The sequence below is a fragment of the Castor canadensis genome, chromosome 14 (genome assembly GCF_047511655.1).
Source record: "Castor canadensis chromosome 14, mCasCan1.hap1v2, whole genome shotgun sequence".
Lineage (NCBI taxonomy): Eukaryota > Metazoa > Chordata > Mammalia > Rodentia > Castoridae > Castor > Castor canadensis.
This window is the reverse complement of record NC_133399.1, coordinates 109,332,513-109,359,670: the sequence shown is the minus strand read 5'-3', so window position 1 is coordinate 109,359,670 and position 27,158 is coordinate 109,332,513. Positions and strand designations below refer to the sequence as shown.

At 37.9% G+C, this 27,158-nt stretch overlaps 1 long non-coding RNA gene across 1 annotated transcript; it reads right to left on the bottom strand.

The window, feature by feature from the left end:
* Window positions 1–4,416: 4,416 nt before the first annotated feature.
* On the bottom strand, window positions 4,417–12,858 carry LOC141416474 (uncharacterized). The gene is made up of 3 exons (XR_012441194.1): window positions 12,683–12,858; window positions 11,515–11,570; window positions 4,417–4,508 (listed from the first exon to the last, which is right to left on the bottom strand). It is a non-coding gene; the product is annotated as an uncharacterized lncRNA (long non-coding RNA).
* Between the last annotated feature and the right edge of the window lie 14,300 nt (window positions 12,859–27,158).

The following is a 27,158-nucleotide window of genomic DNA, read 5'->3' as shown; positions in this document are numbered from 1 at the left end:
AATAAAGTCTGTATTATATAATATTAACAACAATAATGTATAATTATAATGCAAGATTTTTATAAGGTTCAAGATATATGGGAACTTTGTACTACCTTTATAATTTTTCTGCAAATAAACAACCGTTTAAACTAAATTTTAATTTTATTTAAATATTGCAAAAAGTAGATGTTTAGTGGATCTGACCAGGAACAAGAAAGAAAACCAACACTAGTGTCTACAAAAATGAAAGCAGATCTAATGAAGCCAGCTCTGTGTATGTGCAGAGCCTCAGGAAGATTGGGGAATTTAAGCACTGTGTACCTACAAGCCTGGAGACAGGTGGGGCTGAAGACAGGAAGAAGATGCTGGCACAAATAAGCAGTTTGATTCTGAAATTCCCTTGTCCTGCTGCGTGGCCCTTCTCCCATCTCAGGGAAGGTGGACAGTTGGTTTACTTTTAGGAAAGGTTAAGCCAGAAAGACTGTGGATTTGTAACACTGGGCAGAGCAAACATGTCAATGAGGTTCTGAGAAGAAAACAGGTGAAATCACCATTGTCCCCCCTAACCTCAACCGTCGGGAAACTGGTGTGTGGTCCTTTACTCCCTAGCAGAACTTGAGTGTGAGAAACTTGAAGCTTCTGCAACTTCCCTCACACAATCCTATTAAGTCTTATAGCTGCGGCATTTTGTTCCTGGAAAACAGATCCACAATAATATGGGAGATTGCTTATTATAACTAGACATCACCAGTTCTTATGTTACCAATATGGAACTTACAAAGAAAGAGCAGGACCTGGAATTAGAATGAGGTCATTTGTTTAAGTTTTTATTATTATAAATGAACGGAACTCCCAAATGTTAGCATGCCTTGCTAATGGAAGCATGCCCCACTGTTGTCTAATGTTAGCTTTCCCTTGTGTGTGCATCAAGAAGTACATTAGCAAGGGGATCAACTGTGTGAACACTTCTACACTGCCTAGTCCTCACAATCTGGGAACCACATGGAAGCAACTCATCACTGGAAATCATCACTGTCGCGGTGATTATGGACTATCAGATGCCAAATGTAATCCTTGAGAATCTAGACTCAAGTTGAACATTGTTACTGGAGTACACATCAGGGTTGGAGTTCTTTTAGAATGGAAAAGCCCCATAGACCTATAGCAATTCTGAATTACTTTTGGTGTTGCTATAGTGGAAATAGAAGGGCCATTTACCAGAATGTCTGCATATAAGCCACACCAGGCCACATCTCAACCTGCTGGCTGATTTTCAGCTCCCTCCTCACTTGGCGTCTCTCGCTTCTTGTGCTCTCCCCATCTCCAGCTATGGCTCTGCAGTGTCTTTTCTATGCCTGGCCTATTCCCATCCTTGTATGTGGTGCTCCAGAGGGCTTTGTTCCCACCTAATGCTCCCCAACACTGCTCCAGTGTCCCTGTGTAACTCTCAAGTGAGGTTTGATCTGCCAGTAGGAAGAGTCCCACAAATCACTGTCTCCAGCCTCGATCTCCCTTTAAAACGCTGGACTATAGCCTAAATTTCCTGGAACAGTCTATCATCCCCCATGTCAAAACTGGAAATCTGCCTCCTAATTCCTCACTTCCTATGACCAAACCCTCATGCTTCGTCTTACGAGTATCTTTCAAATAGCCATGACTACATGCCGTGGTGCTGTCTTAGTTCACACCCTAGAACCCCAAACACTTGCATCTCAGTTGTTACGTGTTGTGTTAACTTGTCTCTCCACCTTACAATCCTCCTCCACACATCCACTAAAACTCTCAATAGTTTACAGAATGAAATAAGACTTATTTAGTTTATAGTCTAACTTCCCCAAAATGTTGGCCATTCTTTCTGGAGTTTCATCTCTTATCACGTTCTGGCTTCATGGTCACCCCAACATGATGGTAAGGTTATTCCGAACATGGTACTCTGGCATATTTTCACCTTACATTAGCAAATTTTACACCATTTCCTGGATAATTCTTACACATTTTTAAGACTGTTTGGGTAAGGCCTTCTTGGGAAAATATCTTTGATCTACCCAGCTTGAATAAAATTTCAATGTGTGTATTTTCCCAGCATAGTCACCTTGAGTCATGTCCCAGATGCCTGCACAGTTCCTGATACACAGTAACAGCTCAAAGGACACTAAAAAAAGAATAAATCAACAAATGAAGGAAAATGACAGAATGAGGGCTTAGCTCTCCAGTATAATTCATAACACAAATGGGAAATTCCTCAGGTCACAGGGATCTCACACAGCAGAAGCTCCTGTCAGGGCATAGCCCTGGCTTGCAAATAATACAATTTTTTTTCCTCTTCAGACACACGCTCGTATATGAGTCACAGTAGTGGTGCATTTTGTAATGTCCACAACCTGTAGAAAGAATAAAAACTATTTGTTTTAGAAAGAAATGCTCAAACTCCCTATGCAGGGAAACACTTGTCCAGAAATCCCACAGAATTTTTGCTTGTGATCATGCCCTGCTTTCACACCACCTCCTCTACCTTTTCCCTCCTTCCTGTTATAGGAGAATTAGTCTTTAAGAACTTGCTATGGAGGGAAATTTTGGTGTCATACTTTTAAGGATGGGATAAGGATCCTCCAGTGTTCTTCCAGGGACAACATATCAGGGGGCCTGTACATGTACCTTCAGAGCCCTGCTAACATGGAATAGCCAGTGATGTTTGAATGAAATACACTAAGACTTTGTGTTTTTTCTCTCTCAAACAGTTTCCCACTGGTAATAAGATGATGATGTAGCCCTTTGTCTAAGAGGAGGATCCAGATGCACTTAATCAAACACATACATACTCCCTTGATATGCCCCTAGCCAGGTGAGGTGTCAACAACCCTCCAAAGTCACACATAATTCCCAAGCTTACAATCCTCTGCTTTTGGGATCTGTTAGATGCACTTAAAAATGATATTATGGGTCTAAATTTGTACTCTCAAGTAAAGGACCCAGGGTAATGACAGGCACCAGATGTGGTAAGAAGTTTCTAAAGCATGAAAAAGCAAGCCCCACCTTACACAGCCCCTTTCCTTCCTTGTATTAGGTAGAGAGGGAAAGCCCAAGTTCGCCATGAGCTGGAAGAGCAGCTCCAGCCTGTCCACTATGGATCATCAGGAGAGCTTACCAACCTCAGAGCTCAGGCTGCAGAAGTCACCAGAGCCTGGATCTATCTGCCTCAGAGTGCCTATCAGATCCATGCCCACTATGTGTGGAAATCAAGATCTCACCCAGCTTACTTCATTCCACCCATGGACCTCAGCCCTGTTTCTACTTATTCATCCTGCCCCATTTTACCCTCATGCTGCAGGGGCAATGCTTTGGTGGTGCTCTTAGTAGAGGCATTTCACAAACTTTCCTGTCATGGGATCTTGTATCTTCATCTTTACTCCAGTGTTTCGTTATAAAGACTCCTGGAAGCTTTCGCCCTATCAATTCCCAAGAAGTCTACCAAAATGGACTTGTATACTTGATTGAAATGTAGCTCCCTGAAGAAAATAATTTGGGGCCACTCTTCTGAAAGATGCAGCAAAGTCATTCCTTATGTCCAGTGGATCACTGCAATGGGTTCATGTTAACCAACAGAGGGCAGAGGAACTGTGGCTAGGGGAACAGACTGTTCTACCCAGCACTGAGTTCCTGATCTCATTATCCATCAGCCTGAAAGGACAAGGAACCCTAAGCAGTGAGACATATAAAGAAAATGTTTGACTCTATGAGTTTACATAATGATACAATATTGGTGGAAAAGAATAGAGGAGGGAGCAGAAGGAATAAGGAAGGTGAAAGATCCCTTACTTTCTGCAGCATGGCAAGGTTCACCTCTCAGCCACTACCCAACAATGTAGTCAGAGCTCTGTGGTGACCTGCAGACCAACTCCAGGATGCAAGGGATGCATACCATGGAGAGGTCAAGCATTAAGTCTTGCTCCCTCATGCCGTCCCTGGTACCTTTTGCCCATGATATGATTCCATGTTTCCTCAGGAATGCCATGGCTGTGGGTATGACTGATTCCTTCTAAAAAGCCTAGGCTTCCTCTTTGCCTGTTTTTGGAGTCAGTCATCAGAATATTTCTAGGACAAGGTACACCAGTAAACTTTAGAGACTGCTGATAGCTCAAGCACTCATCAGTAGGTGGAAACTTTAGGCACAGAGAGAGGGTTTGTAAGGGAGTCAACAGATTGATTTTAAAAGGTCTGTTTTCCCCCCACTCTTCCTCATGGGATTCAGAGTTGCTTCACACTTCCTCCAGTAGAGAGAGCTGGAAGATGCAAATAGCCTTTACGGAACTCTCCATTAGTATCTTTCCATCCTTTGCTGGGTTTTTTGGTGGACCGGAGCTAACTTGTGAGAGAGGAACAGGTTAGAGAAAGGAACAAGACGCAGATTTGAAAGGAAGATGATGAAAAGGGCTTACCTGGCTTGACTTGAGAAATGATGATGACAAGTAAAATGAAAGGGTAAAATAATCTCATGGTGCCAATTCAGTAGAAGCTCCTTCTAGTTCCTGGAAAAGAGAAAACAAATGGCACAATAATGTTGAATAGAATATAGCTTCCTGTTTTATAGGTGACTAAAGGTGGAAGAGAATTCCTGATTTTGGTCAGAGTATTAATAGGAGTATTAATTAAAATATAAAATGAACAATGGATACCTGTGAAATAAATAATGTCAATGCATGTTAATGTTCCGTGCACAGCTTGAAGGATTTCTTTTGTTAGAACCTGATGGATCAAGGCACTGGGAAAAGCAGTAATGATGCTAGTAAAAATAAAATGACTAAGGTTTCATAGTATTTGTTCTGTGAAAAATCAGTTTGTATTACTCTTTTGATTTATTTACTCTTGTATGACAAGTATAATTTGCTACTTTAAAGCAAAAATCTTTTATTTTTCCAGGTATCACACTAGCATCCACACCCCTTAGTAGAAGGAAAACCGTTGCTTACCTTCTCTGACCCTCCTTACAGGATCTCTTCTCCTTAAGGCTGCAGTTGTTCAAGTCTCCAGAAATACCTGAAATTAACTCCACACTCAGCGTGTGTTGGTTCTCCTTTCTTTTGTACTTGATGAGGACTGGTCTTGCCCACACCAGCCAATGAAAGTTGTGAAGTGTTGCTGGGATGACCTTGCTGATTCAGGGTACTGTCCAGACAACCATAGAGTCCCATGACTGACACACCTCATGTTTTTTACTCTTGTATCAATAACCATAGCACAGTCCCTGGTTAGGTGAAAGCTGGGGGCTTTCCTCAATGAGTCGTTGTCAGTAAAAAATGTCTTGGGAACTGGCTGACTCAAAGACTTTTGTGTCTTTCCCTCAAGATAATGATAAATTACTCGTCATCTTTCATTTACATAATGTGACTCTCTTACAGCAAGAAGTACATTAATATTCTTCCTAATGAATTTAGAGGAAAATGAGTGTAGAGCTACGAAATATGTGGTAAAGTTCATTATACATGCTGGAGTCAAAACTACAAACAGAAATCTGAACTTGGACCCTAGGTTCTTTACTACTAGAAATTTTACTAGCTTTTTTACAGAAAGAAAAACAAGTAAAAATTACTATCTTAGAATCAAGTGAAAATTATTATACAACTAAAAACAGTGATAAGTTGGCTGATATAACTTTCCATAATCTAGTGATAGCTTAGAAATTTAGGTTTTAAAAGGGAGATTTTTATGATGTTAATAAACTGATTTTTAAAACCACAGTGTAAGAACAATGTGTAAAAACGAACAAGAATAGTTGTATAAAGAGAAATAATACAACTACCTCTATGTGTAATAAAAATTTACCATGATTTTAGAGACTCAAAATATGAACATAGATGCAGGAAAAGGGGGTAAATCCTTGAATATGGAAAGAGAAACCAAGAACAGGCTCATGTACACATTGACATTTAGTTGATGTTGAAGATACACTTTGCATTATTGGGGAAGGAGGACATGGACTGTTTCTCAAAAAAATCAGGTAGGGCTTATTGGAGAAAATATGATCTTATACTCTAAGTGGGACATGGAAAAGGATTATGACTTTTCATTCTGTGTAAGTTTTGCTCATGTGTTCAGCTGTTTATTCATGAATGAACATATTCAGTACACAGGACTTGTCAATGACACTGTTGGTTCAACAGTAATAACCTTTGCTCATTTGTCAATACTCTGCACAGAAAGAAACTTCATCCTCTCTGTGTTCCCAGTATGTAAATATGTATTAAATTGACATATCTGCTATATCAGAGCAACAAGCAAAATCACAGGTACTCATTATGATTCTGTCAAAGTCACTGCTTAAGCCACACAGCTGCCCTGAGTCCACTCAGCCCATTTACCTTAGTTCTTTTCTGCAAGATCTCTTTGTGCCCCTCTCACACTTCTTCCACTGGGAAAACTGCTGTTCATTGTGTGCATGCAGTAAACTCAAGCATCCATTTGGAGATTTCAGTGATTTCAGGGTCTGCAGTGTGGATGTAGCTGACCCTTGCCTCAAGGATCCCACTGTGTGGCCTGTAGTGGTTTCTCCTCAGGTCTCGCATGTAAGTGCATCAGGGATGGGACAGTCCCCCCAAGCTCTTTGTAAATTTTAGCTTTTGAGTATTTATAAAGGGTAATTTTATATTACTTATTTAACTGAAAAACTGAAGCATCTGACAGTTATTACTGAAAATAAATGTCAGAAGGGTTAAATATAAGTTTTTAATGTGATATGTGATATACACCAAAACACAAACTATGTAATATATATATAATTAATGGAGATGTTTGAAATCCTCCCTGGGATGGTGAATTTGTAACACTGTTTCTGTTGCTTACGTTAATATTTGATTAAATATGTTGAAAGCACTTTCTTAAGTGCTCACAAATTTAAACTTGTTATATCTTTCTGGTTAACTGAAATGCTTTTCATAATGTACAAACCCTCTTTTTTACCTAATATTTTTTAACTTTTAACTTTACTGCCTGGTAAAAACTAAAACTGTACTAACTTTCTTCTGGCTATGATGCCCCTAAAATCTAAATCTAATCCTTTACTTTTAACTTTTCCAAATTCTTAAACTTTGTTTCTCTTTTAAACAGTACAAAATGGGAGTGGGTTCTTTTTCTCCCATATTTTAAATTTTACTTTTTAATTAACGTACATTGATAGTATGAGGGATTTCAGTGTGGTAATTCCATAGATGTGCACAGTGCTTATTGAACAAGTTCACCCCCTCCTTTATACGGAGTGAGTTCTTTTACGCAATCTGACAATTGCTATCTTGTTATTGCTAAGTTTTGTCCATTTTTATGTGTCGAATTGTTTGTATATAGGGACAGGTTTCCAATATGTTATATCTTTCTTTTTGTCCTCCTTATTTCTATGCTTTTTTTTAAAAATACCTTTTTAAAAGGTATTTCCTCTGTAAATTGAGATCTTATTTTTCTCTTTGTTTCCTTATCCTATGCTTCCCCTCTGCTGATTTGAAAGTTGCATTGTTTCATGGGCTATGATTGAATTTCTCTCATGAAAACTTAACAAGTTAATGTGAACAGTTAACACTTTAGTCTCTAGAGTAAACAGGTAACTTAAAACACTAACTTAAAATCACCAGTTCTCAACCAACATATTACTGCTGCTTAATATTTTAGCAATCTTTTTAAGCATCAAAAACTAAATATCGTCAACATAATATGAATAATATTAAAACAGTTTTATACAAATACAGTTTATCTAGACTTATCTGTGGGTTTGCTCTGTCTTGTTCTTAGTTTGTTTTTACCATTTTCTTTGTTCAGTAAAATGTTTACATCTTATTCTGAGAAAATCTTCTTTTATCCAAAGCAATGATTCACAAATCTGGTCTGAGACTCATGGAGAATCCTCAGTATCTTTTGAATGGGTTGATAAAGTCAAAACTACTTTAATAATAGCACTAAAATGTAACTTTTATGCTTTCATTATCTCATAAATGTATATTTGAGTCTTCCAGAGGGAAGAGACTTTATGGTGTTGTACCAGATTAAATGCAAAACCAGATATAAGAATCCAGCTGTCTACAAATAATCCAGAAAATGAAGGGGCTTACAAAAATGAAAAATAGATCTTTTTTCTCAAAAATTATTATTCTTTTGAAAATGTAACTATTTTTTCCTAAAAATGTTTACATAGAACTGTAAAATATTTTATTTTAAAAAAGAACATAAGTAAATATTTGAAATATTTCTGTTTTTATTCAATTGTAAAAAGTGTCAATAGAAACTATCCTCATAAATTAAAGCTACCTAGGGTCCTTGATAGTTTTTAAAGGAATTAATTCCCTGAGACTAAAAAGTTGAAGAACCACAATTTCAATGCATATACTTAAATATTTAGTTTCATGTTCTGCTCAAGGTAAAGTCTCAGTTGTTCACTGCCAACCAAGAATACTGTGCCTGAAGAAATTGCGCTTCAACGATGAAGAAAAGGTTTAGTTGGTAGAGTGCCTGCCTAGCAAGCCTGATGCCCTGAGTTCAACCCCAGTACCGCCCCCCCAAAAAAAGAAAAAGAAAAAAGAAAAAGAACCAAAAGAAGAAGAAATATTTTCCCAACAAAAATTGAGAGGATTCATCACCACCAGACCTCCCTTACAAGAGCTGCTAAAAAGATTTTTCAAGTTAAAATAAAAACGATAACCTAAAGGCCCATGGGAGACAAACTCAGTGGAAAAAGTGAACATAGAGAGAAATACACAGCAGTGCAATACTGAAATAGTAATGCGCACATCAATTTTCTTTCCAATGTAAAAGTTAAAAGGCAAAAATTTTAAAGATAACTATAACTACTAAAATACTGATATATAGACAAAAATATATAAATTGTGATGCTGAAACATCAGGTGTCACATGATAGATGAAGTAACAGTAAAGATTTTAATACACATTTTAAGTTAACTAGTCGTCAGCTTAGAAGACTGTATAAGTTTTGTGTCATTCTCATGATGAGCAGAAAATACACAAAAGAAAAAGAAAAATTCCATCAAAGTACCTGCACTGAAACGATGAACTGCAAAGGTGAGCTGGGAAAACACAGACAAAAGAAGTGCAAGTCAGAAAACAATGAACTAAATGGCAATTGTAAGTGCTTCCCCCTCGCCAATCACTGTACAAGAAAGGGGTGAAGTTCTCAATGACAGCTCAGAGAAGCTGAATAGATAAAAACACAGCATTCAACTACCTGATGTCTACAAGAGCCTCAATTTAGATGTAGAACACACTTTGGCTGAAATTCAAATGGCCAAAAAACACATGAAAAAATGCTCACCATCTCTAGCAATAAAGGAAATGCAAATTAAAACCACGCTGAGATTCCACCTCACCCCTGTTAGAACAGCCATCATTAGCAACACCACCAACAACAGGTGTTGGCGAGGATGCGGGGAAAAAGGAACCCTCTTACACTGTTGGTGGGAATGTAAACTAGTACAACCACTCTGGAAAAAAATTTGGAGGCTACTTAAAAAGCTAAACATTGAGCTACCATTTGATCCAGCAATACCACTCTTGGGGATATACCCAAAAGACTGTGACACAGGTTACTCCAGAGGCACCTGCACACCCATGTTTATTGCGGCACTATTCACAATAGCCAAGTTATGGAAACAGCCAAGATGCCCCACCACTGACGAATGGATCAAGAAAATGTGGTATCTATACACAATGGAATTTTATGCAGCCATGAAGAAGAACGAAATGTTATCATTCGCTGGTAAATGGATGGAATTGGAGAACATCATTCTGAGTGAGGTTAGCCTGGCCCAAAAGACCAAAAATCGTATGTTTTCCCTCATATGTGGACATTAGATCAAGGGCAAACACAACAAGGGGATTGGACTAGGAGCACATGATAAAAGCGAGAGCACACAAGGGAGGGGTGAGGATAGGTAAGACACCTAAAAAATTAGCTAGCATTTGTTGCCCTTAATGAAGAGAAACTAAAGCAGATACCTTAAAAGCAACTGAGGCCAATAGGAGAAGGGGACCAGGAACTAGAGAAAAGGTGAGATCAAAAAGAATTAACCTAGAAGGTAACACACACGCACAGGAAATCAATGTGAGTCAATGCCCTGTATAGCTATCCTTATCTCAACCAGCAAAACCCCTTGTTCCTTCCTATTATTGCTTATACTCTCTCTACAACAAAATTAGAAATAAAGGCAGAATAGTTCCTGCTGGGTATTGAGGGGATGAGGGGGAGTGGAAGGGGTTGGGGTGGGTGGTAAGGGAGGGGGTGGGGGCAGGGGGGAGAAATGAACCAAGCCTTGTATGCACATATGAATAATAAAACAATAAAAATTTAAAAAATTTAAAAATTTAAAAAAAAAGAAAGTTAATTCTTCAAGATATCATTATAAACATTTGCATATCTAACATCTCAGTACAGAAGCAAACACTGACAACTGAAAGGAGAAATACGTGGCCATACGGTAATAGGAGAGTCCAATGCCCCACTTCCAATAACAGATCAGACAAAATAAGAAACATTGGACTTAGAAAACACAGGATTCAACTGGATCTAACAGACATATCCAGAACATTCCAGCAATGGTGACATAGTACACATTCTTTTGAACATACATAGGACCTTTTATAGGGCAGGTGATATTTGGGGGCACAAAACAAATCTTAACAGGTTAAGAAGACTGAAATCACAGCCAGTGTCACTGAAGTAGAGATCAATAACAGAAGGAAAAATGAAATAAAGAGAAACTAGACAACATCTTTGAGACAAGCAAACATGAACATAAAATATATGCAGTTATGGGATACAGCAAAATCAACTCAGGATTTTATAGCAATCAATGCCTGCATTATCCATGAGGATTATTATTAATTATTACAGCTAGTACTCAGCCCTACAATGTCTTTTGACTATTTTATTCTTTTCTGAGGTTTTTCTGTTTTTCATTTGTTCCTGTTTGTTCATAATTTCTCACTAAAGCATTTTTATGATAGTTGCTTTAACATTCATATCAATAATTCCAACATCTGAGATCTCTCAGAGCTGACATCTGTTTGCCTTTTCCTTTGCACACCACATTGAAGTGAGGTGTTGGTTCAAAGTATCATTTTCATGGTACAAACCTGAAAACTGCAATGTGCAAATTGACCATCAAGGCAGCTGTATCAGTGGTCTTTGGGAAACATGAAGGTCTATGCCACTATACTTTCTAGTGGTTGTTCATACTTTGCTCCTGTAACCATGGTCTGTACCATCTGCTAGATGGATCAGAGTTTATCACAAAAGGTGTGAGAGTGTCTTAGATATGGGTTTCTCTGGAGCAGAAATTCTCTGGAGTCAAATTTAACCAAGTAAATGAATAATGGAGGCGGTAGCACATATCTGATGAAAGACTATTCCTTTCTTAAGATCTCTTAAACTTGGAGCAATAATTCCCAATTCACTAACCAAGAAATTTCTTTAATCAAAGGAAGGAGTACAAGTTCCTCCTTGTTAGGCATTTAAGAACTCTTGCATTTTGGAATACTAACCGAAGCCAGCTGTTCACTTCAGAGCGTGTATCTTAAAGAGAATTCAAGGTCGCGTTCTATAGAAACAAAAGAAAAATAAAGGTTAAACCTGGTCAAAGATTGTGATTCTAGTATTGATAGTGCAGGGCAGCTGCTTGAGGTTTCTAGATTTGAATTTGAAGCTTCTTTAGATGCTGGGATGAGAATGGCAGGTGTAATCTAATAGATTCTCCTGGTTTGCAGTTGACTGTCTCCTATTCTGTCACTGGGGCTCTGATAAACTCTGAGTGAGTCACACAGCATCAGGATGAAGGTTGTGCATACATGATCTGTTGTGATTTATCTGAAGCCTTTGTCAGATTGCTCAATTCAAGTTTGCAGGGCTTGAGGATTTATGTTTTTAGTGAAACTAGAAAATTTGAGGGTTCAATCCAGTTTACAGTTAGATAATGAAACCGCAAAAAACATGAACAATAGAATTTAAAAATGGATACACTCTAATTTTCTATAGAAAATCACTCTTTAATAATAAGCCCCAGTTTTATGAAAAATAATCGCAGTAAGACATTTTTTTTTGTAAAAATAAAGCTTGTGTCACTAAATGTGAGCAGATTATTCCTGTAACATAACAAGAATAGTGTCTGTGCTTAGTTTAAAATGCCACATTTTAGTCAAAGCTTTGGCAATACCCAAGAGGTTTGGGTAAGTTAATCTTATTTAAAAATCAACATTGTTTTAAAAAACTATATGATATTATAAATATCATATTAGACATTTAACAAGATTTCAAGACTAAGAAACCAAGCCTAGGAATTTCCCAATTCTGTCCTGTTATCTGGAGAATAGATTCTTACTGAACTTACACAAACATCCACATTGCCATGACAATAAGAATATTCAATAAGAGTTTCCAAATTCTGGAACAGTTAGGAAGTGATAAAAAGAAAAATGCTTTATTTTTACTTGTAAAGCATATTTTATAAATTGCTGTAAGTAGTAGAGAGCTACAAGAAATACAAGAATCCTTAAATCTGAAAATAAGACTTAAAGAATGACCAATTTTTCAAATGAAAAGTCATAAAAATAATAGTTCCCATCAGTTCATTCCCATGTAATTAAGTTTTCTTGATACTGGGTTAACAGCTTTAAGAATCTATCAGGTTTCCATTAGAGTTCTGAAAATTCTTACCGGTCTCATAGATGGTCTTAAAATCATCAGAAATGTGTATTTGTCAGACTTTTTCATGAGTCTCTGGTTTTTTTGTATCACAGCTGGTTGCAAAACTTTACCCTGATGCTTATCAGGGTAAAAAGATGTCTGTGAGGACAGAAGACTTCCCCCAGTCATGGTAAAGCATCTGATGAGTACACCTGCGTGATTTAAAATTTCAAATAATCCTAATTAGTTTAATATTTTTCTTTTTATATGGAGAGAAAAGAGAAGTACCTGTTACAAATGCTGCTCTTTGTATTAGTAAGCAATTGTGTTGCCTCACGGTTTTAGTGGTCAAAGGCACAGACAGAGTGAAGAAAGCCAGGCTGCTTATGCAGTTCCTTAAACAGAGTGGCTTGGGTGTGCTTGAGAATTTCCACTGTGCAGGATTTGATCTGTGCCTTCTTTCGAGCAGGTGCAGAAGGGAGATAGACATTGCCATAGTATCTGGTGCGTGAGATTGGTCCTTGTGTGGTGTGCATGAGAAGGTAGTCTTCAATATCTGCTGTAGATGATGGTTGCTGCATTCTCAGGTATCAATGCTACTTTTACAACCATTTCTTATACTTTCACATCCTAGCTACTGTCCCCGGTCAATAGTACCTTTCCCCCGAGAATATACATGAAGTTATTAGAATGAGTGGTGGCCTGACGTAAGATCATAAGGAAGTAGAGCCTTCTACTCACAAGAGTGGAGAATGCAGCATGCACATCAGTTTGTATACAATTGAACATAATATTTTGAATACAGAAAATCATGTATGTATAATTGGGTTTCTCTAAAGCAATACACTTTGTTTTGCGAAACCTTGAGAAAATGTTCTGTCACAAAATAGGAATTCCTGACCATTTTGGAAGGGTCCAACTTCAAATACTGAGAATGCCTCTGCTCAGGAATACCTACACACGCTTATCCCTTGTAAGATACTCCTGGACGGTGAAGTGGTGTTGTAGACCACAGCAACCTGCCATTTATACACCATCCTATTACCTTGTGCAGGGTAATGTGCCGTGGAAATATTTAGACGTGCCATGGTGGAGAGACTAGAACTCTGAAGTGTGTCTCTGCTCCAAACTACTGTGCTTTGGTTAGTTCTCCCTCATTTTTGAACTTGTAGATTCTGGTCTCCTTGACTTCCAAAATAGCATTCTTGGAGTATGAACACACAAGTGGATAGTAGAACTGGAAACCAACTTCCTTGGTGTTTGGCATTGGAGCCCACATTTCATACATACAGGTGAAAGATCAACCTTCTATTTCCCAACATAAATGTGGGTTTTAATGCTGGACTTGCAGAGGTATCTAATCCAAGCCATACCCACAGATGTCTGTCCAAGGCAGCAGTGGAATGGGCTTTACTACTGTTAACACTCTCACAATGTCTTTTTTTTCACAATGGATTTTTGACAGAACTGCACTATATTTGATCATAAGGAAATTTCTCTTACTCTGTCTCTCTGTCTAGTTGGTGCTGGGGTTTGAACTCAGTGCCTCATGCTTACTAGGCAGGCACTGTACCACTTGCATCACTCCAACCCCAAGAAATGTTTCTGATTCAAAATTAGTGGTCTAATTTCCATAACATTTTACTTCAAAGTGTGTGACATGATTATCAGGAGGTGAAGACTTGCCGGACAACTTGGTACTAAGGAAACAAAGATGGAGAGTCATGTCCACTGGGCAGAAATATCATAGGATCCTTAGTACCCTAATCACAAGTCTCAAAAGGCTTAGTCCCAGCCCAAGGGATCTGCCTTTCTTGGTGCTCCACCTCTCACCAGACTGCAGTTTCTTGCTGATATGGTAGCAAATATTGCTCATTGTGTGAGTTTTTGTATGTATAGTTCAAACTCAAATTTTGCACTTCCCACAACTCTGTCCACACATGAAGAGCAGAGTGAGGTATCTCCAGGGTTATCAAAACCCCAACTGCTACACTGAATCTGTGAGAGACCTGGTGGTCAAGAGATGCTTGAGATTTTTTTGCATCCAGTTCCATTTTTGACTAAACTCTCTCCCAAGCAGAGATCACCATGCCTTAGTGCTGCCTTCCATCTTTACCTTCATCTCTTCTCAAAGTGTGTAGTAAAACCTGCTCACTCAATAGGAGAATTATAGCCTATTTTTCTCCCTGTGGGCTTTAGGGATACCACACTATTATCTCACCCTGGAATGATGCAGACCCCAGACCTCTTTTTGGATGAACTCCATCCAAAAAATTGTTTGGTACGTGGTACTCCAATTTTCCGACCACTCATTCTTAGATACTGACTCAGCGATACCCTTGGGTATTGAGCTGGGATAGGCTCTTATTTTCACCCAGCCTGAACCATGATTCTATTTTATGCTTCCTGCATATCCCTAAATCATTCCTAATGCCAATTTCAAGGAAGTTTTGATTTTTGTCGGTCTTAAGTCTTCACGTATTACATTTAGAGATTTTTGTGTAAAGAATTCAATAGATATTTTTCCATGTGCATCTTCAGTTTTTAAAAACACTTGTTGAAAAGACAATCATTTTTCTCATGTGCCTTCTTAGTGTCCTTGTTGAAAACCTGATAATTACATGTGCTTGAGCTTATTTCTGGGTTCTCTATTCTGTTCCCTTGGTGAATGAGTCTTCTTTTTAAGTGTTAATTCTTTTCATTGTGTGTTCTTGCTAGTAATGGGTGAATAGGTAACATGGGGAACCCCTATTGTTCACTGTATCTTAATTATTTTAAAAAGCCTTCTGTTTTCACTATTGATTGTGATTCTTGGTGGGGAGTTGTTTTTCCTTCAACAGTTTGTTTGCATTGCCCCACTCCCTTCTATCCTGTAAGACTGGTGCTAACCAAAACCTCCTGATAGTCTTATGGAAATTTCTCAGTGTATAATAAGTCACTTTTGTGTCCCTGCTGCATTCAAAATTCTTTCTTTTGCATTTAACTTCAGACCCCTGAGACACTAGATTCTCTTGTGGACTACACATCCATTCATTCTGTTGCTTTGTTCTTTTCACCTATATGGTCCCATTATATCAGCCTACTTCATTTGCTTTCACAGACAGCCAGTCATTTATCTTTAAAGTGTGATACAGTAGAAGGAGTTGTGAGAAGGCTCCCAAGGAAGTGTGATTGCCTGCTTTGTCAATTTCCGTATGCTAGATGATTAAAGCTTTTGCCTACTGGCAGGGGCTGGCAAAGTAGAGGTTCTAGACGTGCAGTTAAACTTCTTCCAGTGAAATTCTGGGAGTTGGGAATTTTTGCGTGGTCACTCTGCACTGAATCTGGTTCTCGTATGTTTGTTCAGAGTCATGCCTCCCACCCTGATACTTTGTAAATGCAAAGCCCAATTCAGTCTCAGTGCTAGGTAACATAGGAGCCAATCCCTCAAGTGGAAGCTGCAAAAGTTGGGATGCTCAACTTTTATGCAAATTCCTTCCTGGGAACAACTGGAGACCTGGTTTCATTGCTGGAATGAGACAGAAGACAGGGGATGTGTCCCCTCCCATTCGGGCCTAAAGACTACATGTCACCTGCCCCATCGGCTCCTAGATGAAAACTAGTTAGAGGTCCAGCCCTAAAGCAGCAGGTGGAAGATGGCAGACACAAATTGTTTCCTGGAAAAGAAAGAGCTGGAAGTTATTACCTGTTCTTGTTGTACTGAACACAGAGGAACACCCTTGAAACTGTCATGTTATCCCCTTTAAAACCACCTATTCTGTGGTGTCATGAGATCTGAGAAGGCAGAGCCCATCCACTCACACAGCTAAGTGACATATGAGCCAATCACTCAGCCACAGCTGTAGAAACTGGGTTTTTGATGCATGGACAAACTTATTACCAGGAGGAGTTGAAGACCTGGCTTTACCTCTGAAGCAAGGCAGGGGGAAGCAGGCTGTGAAGGGCCAACACTCCTGCCCAGCTTCCCAGAGGTGTACTGTTTCCTTGCCCCATTGGGTCTCATGTTCAAGCAAGTTAGAAGCAAACTGTGGAGAAAAACTTCTGCCAGGTAGAAACTGAGAGCTGGGTATTTTGCCTGTTCTCTCTGTGCTGACCTCAGAGGAGGATAGCAGCTGAAAGAACTCATACATCTGATTAAAATCTCTTCTCTTGTCTCTGTGCTGTATGTACACCAGTGAATTCTCAGTCCATCCATTCCCAGAGCTATGTGATTCAAAAACCAAACTCTTGAGTGGAATCTCTGTGTAGTTCAATGCATCACTCTTCACAGAGATGGTGGAACTCCATTCTCAATTATAAGATATAGTACCTGAGGTGTGATTGTGGCAAGATTGTGTCTCAGCTTTTCCTATTTGTTTTAATGTGGCTATTTTCTAAGTTGCTCATTCTATAACAGTCACTCAAATAGTTTCTGGCTTTCTCTCAGAGGGATGGGTTTCTGCGTAGATGTTTGTTTTGCAAGTCCATGGGATTATGGAAGTCACAAGCCTCTGATTTGGACATCTTGCTGATATCACCCCATACATCTTTGACTACTGCATAGTTGAGCAATTTTATTTACCATAAAATTTATTTACCACTTGTTTATTGACCATATTTTCTCTTCTGTAAGTTGTGATACATTTACTGGCTTGCCAGTTTGTTTTCATCTAAGCATATGTAGCTACCTTTACATTTTTTTCTTCCATCCATTCCTTCTTTCTTTCTGAATTATCTATCCACTGTTAAACCCATATTATCCTGGAACTACCCTTTCTTATCTATTGTCTTTCTACCATAATTTTGAAACCGTATATTTTGTTCCCTACTTCTCAGATATTTTTCTTTTTAAATTAACAATTTCACATTCTGTGGTATTCTTCAAACTTTTGCTAGTTTTGAATTTTCAAATTTTTATTTTTTAAGTATTGTCAGTTCTGCAAATAGTTTTTTTCCTTTCTCAAACTGCTCCTTTATTGTGGGGGTCTAACTCTCATTGTATTGACAATCACCACCAATGTTCTAATTAGGAGTGAATGCACAAAACTCTATGCCTATTCCAGATCACTTTAGTCCCTTACACTTTTCAAAGTGCTTACTCCATTTAAGCATTAGTACATTTATATAGACTGCAAACCTTACTTTCCCAATCAGGACAGTTCTAGAGGTCTTATTGGTGAACCAGGTACAGAGGAATGAGAAGTGGGAAATAATAAAGGAAATCCTTAAACCAATTTGTCTGTTGTTTGCAGTAAGTGCTGATTATACTGGCTTAATTCAACTGTTAATAAATGACAATATTGGTTGTAAAATTCTGAGACTGTCATTATTTTTAAATCTTTAAAAATTATTCTCATGACTGTAGGATTCTTTCAGACTTTGATATGGATAGCTCTCTGGGGTGTGATCAATACCCCAGGTTTCTGAAATAACAAAACATGGTACGTAGACCCCTTTGCAGAATGCTGCCTTTCCAAGTGTCTTCATCAATAAGGATATTCCACACTTCATTCACACACAGGCACACTTACAGGAGGCTGATTTTTGAGGATAGTGAAGGCATGATAAAACCAAAAACTGAAGCAGACATAATTCACACAATCTCTTTGTAAAGCAATCTGTTAATATGTAAGATAAAATACTTGTTCTCATTGTCTCTGTTATTTGGCTCTTCAGAAATTATCATAAGGAAATCTTGAAAATATTTTTGAAAACCTGTTTGGAAAAAATCTTTAGTATTCAAAATAGAGCAATGACTTACAAAACTGTAGTACCTCTAATTAGATGTCATATATGCCTCCGGTATAATAAATATAAAGGCAATAAAAAGCCATAGATCCTTAAATAAAAATTTCAGGGTAGTTTTCCATCCTAGAAAATATAGGATACAAAAGATCATGTTTTTGATGGCAATGGCAAGAATCGGTAAGTGTCCTAATGTTAAGATTATTGGTGGTTTTAATGTTTTCTTTAAAACACATTGTCAAATTAATTCATTACTCTCAAATATACATTTTACTCTCTAAATATAGCTTTACACATTATTCTTTCAAAATAAACATTATAAACAACCAAAGCAACAGAGCTAAGTATATATATATATATATATGTTTTATATATATACGTTATGTATATGTTTTATATATATGTTATATATATATACATATGTGTATATAAACTCATAATTTGATTATAGATAAAATCTCTTGTAGACTTAAGTGCCATCAAGTCATAAATTTAACTTAAGAAAGAACTTTCTTGTCATTAAGATGATAAAACATTAACACATGATTTAATGCTTTGGAGTCTATGATGGAATTCATTTAAATGACAGGCAAAAGCTGATTGCTTTCAATCATTTGTAGTAATTTTTGTTTTGGTGCTTAGAGACAAAGAAAAGAACGTACTGACCTCTCAAGATGAGTTTTGAATCATCAACTCTATTAGTCATAGGGTTTTTGATCTTTTCACAGAAGCTGTTTACCACAGAACCCTGGCAATGAAGAGGGTTTATGAACATCTGTTGTAACCTGGCGGGAAGATCCTCTAGTAAGCAAGTCACCTTAGGCCATTACAGGGGCAGTGGTAACACAGCTTGGAGCCTTATGTTCTGATGTCCACACCCATGTTACCTCATGATGTCCTCCACTGACTGTGCCCTTCCTGCTCTCCCTTGGCTTTGATCCCTCTACCTCATCAGATGTTCAGAACTTGATCTACAACAGGAAATCCATTTTCTCCTGATGTCCTCTAGACAGGTCTATTCAATCCTGTACCCCTTTAGCGTCCTAGGACTTCAATAATGACCACATCTATGTTTTGTTCCTTGTTCTTGTAGGTAGTGGTCACTATAGTCATGTAGCCTGGGCTACTCAGACATGGCTTGTCTTCATTTCTTGGATCATGAGAAATGAACTTCCTGAGGCCTGATCAGTCAAAAAGTTTGTGAGACTCAAACTCAAGAAAACAAGCTGAGTATGGTGGTTCTCAGTTGTAATCTCAGCTGTGTGGGAAGTATAGGTAGGAGGTTTGTGATATGAGTCCAGCACTGATAAAAAACCCAGACCCCATTGGAAAAATAGCTAAAGCAAAAAGGGACTGGAGACATGGTTCAAGTGATAAAGTGCCAATCTAGCAAGTTCAAGTCCTGAGTTCAAATTCTAGTAACTAGGGAGGGAGGGAGTGAAGGCGGGAAGGAAGGAAGGAAGGAAAGAAGGGCATCTTCCCAGGGAATCTCCTTCAGTACTAAGAATAAATTTAGCATATTCCAGTGAAGGGAGATGAGTTCACTAACATGGGGTCTACTTCCTTCTTTGTGAACAAAATAACTCTCTAGAATAACATGAATAACTTTGGTGTTACCTACAAAATACAGAGGAATGGGAATTGGCCTCAGATACTGGGAAACCATGGATAGCTCCATGATGAGGCAGAGAGTGAGCTCTTTAAAGCAGTCTCATAAATGTGTCTGTTGGGTTTAGATGCTTTGGTGAGTGCTGTAATGAGGCATGTTGGCCAGTGCTTCTAGGCTTTTAGGAAAACCAGAAAGTCATGTGTGGGGGGTGGAAGCTGCTCTCTCCTCTTTCTGCTTTCTTGAGGACTTTGCTGCTTGGTCTCCATCTTCCTGCTTTCTGAGCTCTGGAACTCCCTTAGCAAAATTTAGCCATTGCTTCCTACAGTCCAATTCAAACTGCCAGTTATTATTTCTACTTTAGTAAAAGACAAATTAAGGGCAGAGAGTTAAGAATTCTAGAAATACTCATTTTGATGCTTTGTTTAACTCCTTATGAACACAATAGATAAAAGTGTCCTTTTACCCCTGAGCTGTTTGTGACAATCAATGAATGTGTTTGTAAGAATGAGCAATGTGTCTTGGTGAGCAAGCAGCATGGTCACAGGTGGGAAAGACAAATAGAGGTGTGTCCATAAGATCCAGGTGCCCAAGCAGCTGCTGGGCAAAGGGAACATGGCAAGGGAGCTCTGCATATTCTCTTGTCATGAGTCGCGTTGTATGTGGAAAAGAAGGAAATCTGTGAGTCAACAGGACAGAAATTTTGTATTGAACTACTGGAAAATGTCAAATAGTACCCTAACCTTCTCCCTGTCTTATCCACGGGTCTGCTGAGTGATTGTTAGCTACAGAGGGATCATAATGTGGAGGACGGGAAGAATTCATGGATTAATCGAGTTTGGGTGGTAGAAAGAAAGCCCCTAGAGAGTTTCCAGGACTAAAGGAAATGAGACTGGTTATGGGGTCTAGGCTTTTTTCCTATGTGTGTGTGTGTGTGTGTGTGTGTGTGTGCATAAAGATATCAGAATTAAAAACAGAAGAAAGAAGAAAGACAAGAGAGAATTAATGCACATGGATAATGGGATTAAAGGAAGTCAGTGGAATGATCATTCAGAAGTAGATTACAGTAAGAAACTTACCACAAAAAAAAAAAAAACCCTAAAACTGCCCTAAGCCAAAAGAGCTGTTGGGGAGCCAGTTTTTTATATTAGTTGGTCTAAACCCAAAGGCTGTGCCGATTTCATGAAACAGCTAAGAATAAAGCATTTAACAAAAACCTCTGATGGAAAGAGAAAATGGTCTTATTACAGACAGTCAGGTAGCCCTCTGTAGGTACCAGGAGGATCTGAGATAATTTCACAGGCTATTGAAGTCTGTTTATTACTTCAAGAAGAAGAATAGAGAGCTAAGAAATATGTCAAGAAACATTAAGTGCCACTCAGCCTGATGAAATATAAGTAGAAAATAGATTTTGAGGAGGTATAGATTCATGTAACAAACCAGATGTGACTTCAGGATGTAGCAGAATGTCAGTCCCACATGGATTGAACATTAAAGGACATTAGTCGTACTTTTACCTTCAGGGTGATGAATAACTTTCATGATGGGGATGTAAGAAAATGGGATTGCACCTGGCAAACTTTAATGAAGAAATTACTATCATTTTTGTTAAAAAAAAAAAGAAAGAAAGGAAAGGTAGTATTTTAAGGTAAATTTTATAAAATTTTCAAAAATATCCTTTAGATGAAATACGTTCCGATACCTTACATATTTGAGAGTGATTTTCTCTTTCACCCATGAAAGATAATCAGGCATCAAACCAAAATCGAGCCATACAATTTTTTTCTTTAACACTCAAACATGATTTCTCATCTAGCCTTCAATTCAGTGTACAAGGAGCACAAGGCAGATCAGCTTTTTTTTTTTATTTTCTAAGCCACCTGATTTTTGTACATTTTTCTTCTTGTTGTTTATACTTCCAATGTTTTTAGGCATGTCTAAATACAATTATCATTTTATTTATTTTATCTAAAAATTATTAAGCCCTGCCAAATGATTGTATTTCAAAAATATGTCTTCTTTGAAGATTTTCTGAGCACTACCATAACCTTAGGTTGACTCAACTTCCTTTGCTTCCTTGTCTCACCTGCTCTAATAGCTCTACCACTTGAATCATGGCTACAGCCATTTTTCCCCTGACTATTGTGGAGATAGGGTCTCATTTTTCACCAGCCAGATCCATCATCTTATTTTATGCTTTCTGAATATTCCAAAATCATCGCTAACATCAATTTCAAGGAACTTTTAACTTTTGTCCCTCTTAAGGCTTCATTTAGAGGACATTTTGTGTATACTGATTCAATTTAATTCTTTTGCATGTGCATATCCAGATTTTGAAAAAGTTTTATTAAAAACGCAATCATTTTCCTATGTGCCTTCTTAGAATGTTTGTTGAAAATCTGATAATTGCATGTGCTTGAGATTCTTTCCGTGTTCTCTATAATGTTCCCTGTTGCACTCATCTTTTTTTATGTGTTATTTTTTCCTTGTCTGTTCTTGCTAATAATTGATGAATATATAGCAGGGGTCATCCTTATTGTTCATTGGATCTCAATAAAAAAGCCTCTGATTTTCACCACTGATTATGGTTCTTGGTGGGCAGTATTTGATATTGCTTCACTTCCTTCACTCTTGTAAGATTGGTGCTAAACAAAATCTGCCCATAGTCTTATGGAAATTTCTCTGTGAATAAGAATTTTTGTGACCCTGATGCCTTCAAAATTCTTTCTTTTGCATTTAACTTCTGACCACTTGGTTATAATGTGTTTCTGGTGAGTCTAGATTCTCTTTTGCACTGCGCATCCTTTTATCCTGTTACTTTGTTCCTTGTCATCCTTAGATCCCAACTTCATTTGCTCTCACAGACAGCTAATTAGTTATCTCTGAAGTGAGAAAGCAGGAGGAGTTGTGAGAAGGCTCTCAAAAGAACATGTGATTGCATGCTTTGTCAGTTTCCAAATGCCAGACAATTAGAGCCCTGGTCTACTGACAGTGGCTGGGAAAGTAGGGGTTCTAGGTGTACAGTTAAAACTCTTCTAGGGAAAACTGAGCATTGGGAATTTCTGCCTGAACACTCATCACTTACTCTAGGGTGGGGCACAGAAGTACTCGTATGTTTGTTTATAGCTATCCCCCAACCACTATCCTGAACACTTGTAAATGCAAAGCCCCATCTCATCCCACAAATAGATCATAAAGGAGTTAGTCTCTCAAGTGAAAGCTGCAAAGCTTGGAATGCTCAATGTTTGGAAAGATTCTTTCCAGGGAAAAGCTGGAGACATGGTTTTGTTGGGGAAGCAAAGCAGGTAGAAGACAGAAGAATTGTTCTCTCCCTTTCAGGCCCAGAGGCTGTTTGTCACCTTCCCCATTCACTCCTAGATGCAGAATAATTAGAGGCCCAGTCCTTAAGCAGTAAGTGGGAGAGGGAAGAGACAAATTCTTTCCTGGGAGAAACTGAGAGATAGGAGTAACTGCCTGTTCTCTCTGGACTGAGCCCAGAGGAGTACCCTCTGGAAGTGGGATGTGACTCCTTTAAAATCACCTGTCTTATGGTGTCAGGAGACCTGAGAATGCACTCCCAAGATCAATGTCTTAAGAATCAATCAATCAGCCGGGGCTGTACAAGTTGGGTTTTTGATTCATGAACAAACTTCTTCCTGGGAGGAGTTGGAGAACAGATTTTATCTCAGGACCAAGCCAGAGGGGAGAGAGCATGTGAGCTGCCTACAAAACCTGCTCAGTCTCCCAGAGGTGTACTGTTTCCTTGCACCTTTGGGTCCCCATGTTCAGGCTAGTTAGAAGCCAAATGTGTAGGAAAACATCCCCTAGGCAGAAATTGGGAACTGTGTGTTTTGCCTGTTCGATCTGTCCTGAGCCCAGGGTAGGATAGCTGCTGAAAGATCTCGCACATATGTTTAAGATCTCTTCTCCTGCCTTTGTGCTCTAGGGACACCAGTGAATGCTAAGTCTATCTACTCCCACAGCTATGTGATTCGGGTGGGATCTGTGTGTAGTTCGATGCCTCATTCTTCAAAGAGGTGCAAGGACTCCCTTCTCAATTGTAAGACACTGTACTTCAGTTGTGCCTGTGGCAAGAATGTATCTCAATTTTTCCTATTTATTTTGAGGTGATTATTGTTTCAGCTGCTCAGTCTATAGGAGTCTCTCAACTAGTTTCTGGATTTCTCTCAGAGGAATGGATCTGTGTGTAGATGTTTGTTTTATAAGTTTATAGGAGCATGGAAGTCAGGAGCCTCTGATTCTGCTATCTTGCTGATGTCAACCCCATACATACTTGACTAGTGCTTTGTCGAGTTGTTTTTAACATGTTTAATAACCATATTTTCTCTTCTGTAACTTTTAATAACTTGGTTATTAGTTTGCTCTCATATAAATATATATAGCTATCTTTACATTTTCCTTCTTCCATCATTTCCTTCTCTTTTTCTGGAATGTCCACAGTTAAACATTTGCTATCCTGGAACTACCCTTCTTTATCTTTTGTCTTTTTACTATAATTTCCAAACCTATCTATTTTGTTCCCTACTTCTCAGCTATTTCTTTTTAGATCACCATTTTCACATTCTTTATTATTCTTCAAACTTTTCCTATTTTTGAATTTCCAAGTTCATAAACTAGATTTTTATTCATTTTTATACATTCTCAGTTCTGCAAATAGTCTTTTTTTCCTCTCTCAAAATGTTCCTTTATGATGGAGTCTAGCTCCCATTGTATTGGCAAAACCTGCACATGTTCTCATTAAAAGGGAATGAACAACATTTTTAACAAATTCTCTGCCAATCCAGATCACTTCAGTCTCTTCCACTTTTCAAAGTGCTTATTTCACTTGAGCATTAGGAGTTTTATGCAAATTGAAAATTCTACTTTCCAAATCAGGCTTGTTCTAGATTTCTTATTGGTGAGCCAGGTGTGTAGGAATGAGGAATGTTAAATAATGTAGGCATTCCAAGAACGAATCTTTCTCTAGTGTATATCTAGTAAGTGGTGATTATTTTAAGTTAAAGTCAATTATTAATACCTCAACTCATGTTGCAAAATTTTGAGCCTGTCATTATTTTTAAATCTTTGAAAATTATTTTCATGAGTATAGAATAGTTTCAGATATTGCTCTGGATATACACATGGGATGCGATCCAGACTCCAAAGCTTAGAAGGAACAAAGCAAGGAACATAGCTCCCTTTACAGAATGCTTCCTTTCCATTTGCCTTTGTCAATAAAGATATAATGCAATTAACTCACACACAGGTACACTTATAGTAGGCTGATACTTGGGCATACTGAATGTATGATGAAACTAATATTTTGTACAAATCCAGAAGCATGGGTAATTTACATATCATCTTTGTAAGCAATTTGTTAACATGTAATATATGAAATACTGTCCTCATTGTCTCTGTTATTCTGCTTCTGAGAAATTTGCATATGAAAATATTTTTGAAAAGCTATTTAAAATTTTTTCTAAGTATTCAAATGAAGCACCACCTTAACAATCTATAATCCTTCTAATTAGGGAGGTATCATGTATGCCTTAGATACAGTAAATATGAAAGAAATGAAAAACCATAGAAATGGTTGAATTAAAATTTTAAGGTAGTTCTCTGTCCTAGAAACTATAGGATACAAATATTCATTTGTTCAATGCAAAATTAATTGGGAAAAATGTGTCCAGTATCAATAAGCATTCTAATGTTAAGATTATTGATGGGTTTTTTTTTTTTTTGCTTAAATTCACACTGTCAATTCATTATTCTCTAAATACATATTAATACATTATACTTTCAAAATATACATTATAATCAAAGCAATGGAGTTAAGGATACATATACATGTGTATATAAAGTCATCATTTGATCATAAGCAGAGACTTCAGTAGATTTAAGTTAAATCTTAAATTAAATTTCAGAAATTTAATTTAAGAAAGAACTTTCTTGTTAAGATGATAAAACATTAAAGCATTGTTTAATGTGTGGTGTCTAGGCTGGAATTCATTTAAAAAAACAAGTAAATTGTTTCAATCATTTGTGGTAATTTTGGCTTTTCTGATTGTAGACAAGGAAAAGAAAATAATGACCTCAAAATATGAGTTTTGAGTCATCAAAAAAACCCAGTTCTCCACTGTAACAACCTGAAAAGTGGTTGGCAGCAGCAGCTCTTCCCAGGTTCACTCTCAGGCCCTTAACGCAGGCTGGAGTCTTCGTCCCTCGTTCCCACTATCTCTCTCCTTTTACACCACTCTCCCACCCTTTCCTTTCTTTGGTTTCTCTGATGGCTCCACCAGAGACCATCCTCTACTGCTGGATTTCCACCAAACAGCAGCTTTCAAATTTTGGTGAATTTGTCACTTCATCCAGGTTTCTCCCTACTTCTACTGTGCACCACAAAAGCCTTGGCCAGGTGAGAGACTCCCTTCATCCACCACTGCGTGGATTCACCTGCTGTTTTCTGGGAACACCTGGAGCATATCCAGGTACACAGACTTGTAAGCTATCAGTTAACAGTGAGAATGCTCCACTTCTCATACTCCTGTCCTACCAGGTAGGACCACTGTGGTGACTGCCCACCACCTCTCAATCTCAGTCTTGGTCCTGTGGGAATCACCTCAGTTTCAAATCTTAGGTCCTACTTTACTTTGAGAAGAACCAGTAGATACAACTGTGCAAGAGAAGAGAATTTTTAAAACTGTAAAAACACTAGGATAAATTGTCTTGAAACACAAATCTTCATATGTCTAGAGCTGGTGATTTTTATAAAAAAAACTATAAAAAGATTTGATTCTTCAATAATTTTAAATATACATTTACACAGTGAGATTTTGACATTTCTGCTAACCTTTCCTGAAAGCTGTGGAAGCAAACAAGACAGAAAATGCTACTTCATGATTTGTAGTAAATCCCTAACTTCTGTTGGTGTATTCAACTGCTGTACATTCAACAATAAGGAAAAAAGTAATCAACAACTTCATATGAAAACAGCATCTTCTATTGAATGTGGCTCTCTTCATAAGTTTAAAAAATTTATAAATTCTGAGCCTGAGACAGCTGCTTGAACTTTCAACTCTCTGAAAATTTTTTGTAACTTCCTGGGTGCTTTATTGCCAGGGCCATGTGGTTGACTGTTTTGCAATCATCTCCTGACCTTTTGCTGTCTGAACATCT